The 4,738-nt window shown below is 29.8% G+C and overlaps 2 non-coding genes across 2 annotated transcripts; both read right to left on the minus strand.

Moving 5' to 3' along the window:
• Positions 1-484: 484 nt before the first annotated feature.
• Positions 485-556, minus strand: trnae-uuc (transfer RNA glutamic acid (anticodon UUC)). The gene has a single exon. It is a non-coding gene; the product is annotated as a tRNA-Glu (tRNA).
• Positions 557-3,037: 2,481 nt separating this feature from the next.
• trnag-ucc (transfer RNA glycine (anticodon UCC)) lies at positions 3,038-3,109 on the minus strand. The gene has a single exon. It is a non-coding gene; the product is annotated as a tRNA-Gly (tRNA).
• Positions 3,110-4,738: the final 1,629 nt, after the last annotated feature.

A 4,738-nucleotide genomic window follows, 5' to 3' on the forward strand; every position in this document is an offset into this window, starting at 1 on the left:
TGTTTTTCAAAATGCTATAATATGACTTTTTCATGATCAAGGCATAGTACATACTATAATATGCCTTTTTTTAAACACCATACTATGGCTTTTTTAATTATCTTTTTCGACACACTGGACTTTGACTTTTTTCGACATACTGTACTATGTCTTTTTTTGGGAGAAAAAAAATATATCATGACTTCTTGTCATACTATACTATGACTGTTTTTATGATAGTTTTCCACAGAATATATTAATTCTATTTTATCATGACTTTTTTCGACATATAATACTATGCTTTTTTTTCAAAAACCATACAATTCTTTTTCTTTACACAATATTAACCATCTCTTTGACATACTATACTATGACTTATTGGTGTTTTTCAACTATGCTGTACCGTTTTAGCTAAGTTTGCATGTATTACAAATTAACTTCTTGAGTGGTACCATACTTAGACTTTTTTTAACATGTTGTGCCACGTGTCATCATTAAAACCTCATTCCCATACCGGGAGTTGAACCCGGGCCGCCTGGGTGAAAACCAGGAATCCTAACCGCTAGACCATATGGGACAGTTGTAGAAGACATTATAACTTTTTCTCGTTCTTTTTCTACATACTGTGTTATGATATAAAAAAAATCTAAATACTATGACTTTTTAAAATCTTTTTCCACACACATTACTATCAGTTATTTTGACATACTATACTATGGCTCTTTTTTCGGAAAAACGTCATCATGACTTTTTTCAACAATTTTCCATATACTAGTATGACGTCATGTTTTTCAAAATGCTATAATATGACTTTTTCATGATCAAGGCATAGTACATACTATAATATGCCTTTTTTTAAACACCATACTATGGCTTTTTTAATTATCTTTTTCAACACACTGGACTTTGACTTTTTCCACACACAATACTGTCAGTTTATTCGACTGACTATACTATGACTGTTTTTTTGGAAAAACGTCATCATGACTTTTTATGACATTTTTCCATATACTATAGTATGTCATTTTTTGGGAGAAAAAAAAATATATATATCATGACTTCTTGCCATACTATACTATGACTGTTTTTATGATTGTTTTCCACAGACTATAGTAAGTCTAGTTTTTCATGAATATTTTCCGATATATAATACTATGCTTTTTTTTCGAATATATAAACTATGCTTTTTGCATAAACATAAAAAATGGTGTTTTTCAACTTTATATGTACTCTTTTAGCTAAGTTTGCATGTATTACAATTTAACTTTTCTAGTCATTTTCTAATATTAGACCTTTTTAACTATGTTGTGTAGTGTCATCATTAAAACCTCATTCCCATGCCCGGGAGTTGAACGAACCATAGGTAATAAATCTGCTAGACCATATGGGACAGTTGTAGAAGACATCATAACTTTTCTCATTCTTTTTCTGTACTGTGTTATGATATAAAAAAAATCTAAATATACTATGACTTTTTTTAATCTTTTTCCACATTACTATCAGTTTTTTTTACATACTATACTATGGCTCTTTTTGAGCGTCATCATGACTTTACTTCGACAATTTTCCACAAGCTATAGTATGGCGTCATGTTTTTCAAATGCTATAATATGACTTTTTCATGATCAAGGCATAGTACATACTATAATATGCCTTTTTTAAACACCATACTATGGCTTTTTAATTATCTTTTTTCAACACACTGGACTTTGACTTTTTTCGATATGTACTATGTCATTTTTGGGAGAAAAAATATATCATGACTTTGTCATACTATACTATGACTGTTTTTATGATAGTTTTCCACAGAATATATTAATTCTATTTTATCATGACTTTTTTCGACATATAATACTATGCTTTTTTTTTTCAGAAAAACCATACAATTCTTTCTTTACACGATACTAACCATCTCTTTGACATACTATACTATGACTTATTGGTGTTTTTTCAACTATGCTGTACCATTTTAGCTAAGTTTGCATGTATTACAAATTAACTTTTCTAGTGGTACCATACTTCTGACTTTTTAACATGTTGTGCCACGTGTCATCATTAAAACCTCATTCCCATACCTGGAGTTGAACCCGGGCCGTCTGGGTGAAAACCAGGAATCCTAACCGCTAGACCATATGACAGTTGTATCTTACATTATAACTGTTTCGCTTTTTTTTTACATACTGTGTTATGATATAAAAAAATCTAAATTATGACTTAAATCTTTTAAATCAGTTTTTTTCCACACACATTACTATCAGTTTTTGTGATAGTTTTCACAGAATATATTAATTTATTTATCATGACTTTTTCATATATTATTATGTACGTTTTTTTTTTCAAAAACTATAATAATTATTTTTTACACAATACTATTCAATACTTTGACATACTATACTCTGACTTATTGGTGTTAACTTATGCTTGTACCATTTTAGCTAAGTTTGCAGCATAAATAACTTCTCGAGTGGTACCATATCAATTTCTTTTTTGCATGTTGCGCTACGGTCATTAAAACTCTCATTCTCATATACCGAGTTAGAACCCAAATGCAGGAAAACACCATACTATGGGCTTTTTTAATTATCTTTTTCAACACACTGGACTTTGACTTTTTTTTTCACACACAATACTGTCAGTTTATTGACTGACTATACTATGACTGTTTTTTGGAAAAACGTCATCATGACTTTTTATGACATTTTACATATACTATAGTATGTCATTTTTGGGAAAAAATAAATATCATGACTTCTTGTCATACTATACTATGACTGTTTTTATGATTGTTTTCCAGACTATAGTAAGTCTAGTTTTTCGGAAAAATATATAATGACTTTTCCGATATATAAACTATGCTTTTTTTTTTAAACATAAAAAATGTTTTCTTTCATACAATACTAAGACATTTTAACCATCTCTTTAAGAATTATACTGTGGTGTTTTTTCAACTGTGCTGTACTTTTAGCTAAGTTTGCATGTGTATTACAATTTAACTTTTCTAGTGGTACCATACTTAGACCTTTTAACATGTTGTGCCACGTGTCATCATTAAACCTCATTCCCATACCGGGAGTTGAACCCGGGTCCGCCTGGGTGGAAACCAGGAATCCAACCGCTAGACCATATGGGACAGTTGTAGAAGACATCATAACTTTTTCTCATTCTTTTTCTACATACTGTGTTATGATATAAAAAAATCTAAATACTATACTATGACTTTTTTTAATCTTTTTCCACACACATTACTATCAGTTTTTTTGACTTACTACTATACTATGTATCTTTTTTTTCGGAAAACGCCATCATGACTTTTTTCAACAATTTTCCAAACTATAGTATGACGCCATGTTTTTCAAAATGCTATAATATGACTTTTTCATGATCAAGGCATAGTACATAGTATAATATGCTTTTTTTTAAACACCATACTATGGCTTCTTTAATTATCTTTTTCAACACACTGGACTTTGACTTTTTTCCACACACAATACTGTCAGTTTATTCGACTATATACTATGACTGTTTTTTTTGGAAAAACGCCATCATGAGAATTTTTAAAACTATATATGTCATTTTTTGGGAGAAAAAATAAAATGACTTGACTTGTCATACTATACTATGACTGTTTTTATGATAGTTTTTTCCACAGAATATATTAATTCTATTTTATCATGACTTTTTCGACATATAATACTATGCTTTTTTTTCAAAAAACCATACAATTCTTTTTCTTTACACAATATTAACCATCTCTTTGACATACTATACTATGACTTATTGGTGTTTTTTCAACTATGCTGTACCATTTTAGCTAAGTTTGCATGTATTACAAATTAACTTCTTGAGTGGTACCATACTTAGACTTTTTTTAACATGTTGTGCCACGTGTCATCATTAAAACCTCATTCCCATACCGAGTTGAACCCGGGCCGCCTGGGTGAAAACCAGGAATCCTAACCGCTAGACCATATGGGACAGTTGTAGAAGACATTATAACTGTTTTTTCGTTCTTTTTCTACATACTGTGTTATGATATAAAAAAATCTAAATACTATGACTTTTTAAAATCTTTTTCCACACACATTACTATCAGTTTTTTTGACATACTATACTATGGCTCTTTTTTCGAAAACGTCATCATGACTTTTTTCAACAATTTTCCATATACTAGTATGCGTCATGTTTTTCAAAATGCTATAATATGACTTTTTCATGATCAAGGCATAGTACATAGTATAATATGCCTTTTTTTAAACACCATACTATGGCTTTTTTAATTATCATTTTCGACACACTGGACTTTGACTTTTTTCCACACACAATACTGTCAGTTTATTGACTGACTATACTATGACTGTTTTTTTGGAAAACGTCATCATGACTTTTTATGACATTTTTACATATACTATAGTATGTCATTTTTTGGGAGAAAAAAATAAATATCATGACTTCTTGCCATACTATACTATGACTGTTTTTATGATTGTTTTCCACAGACTATAGTAAGTCTAGTTTTTCTGAAAAATATATAATGACTTTTTCCGATATATAAACTATGCTTTTTTTTTTTTTAAACATTTTTTTTAAACATAACAAAATGGTGTTTTTTCAACTATGCTGTACTCTTTTAGCTAAGTTTGCATGTATTACAAATTAACTTCTTGAGTGGTACCATACTTAGACCTTTTTTAACATGTTGTGCCACGTGTCATCATTAAAACCTCATTCCCATACCGAGTTGAACCCGGGCCGCCTGGGT

This window comes from Anoplopoma fimbria, unplaced genomic scaffold, assembly GCF_027596085.1.
Source record: "Anoplopoma fimbria isolate UVic2021 breed Golden Eagle Sablefish unplaced genomic scaffold, Afim_UVic_2022 Un_contig_13143_pilon_pilon, whole genome shotgun sequence".
Lineage (NCBI taxonomy): Eukaryota > Metazoa > Chordata > Actinopteri > Perciformes > Anoplopomatidae > Anoplopoma > Anoplopoma fimbria.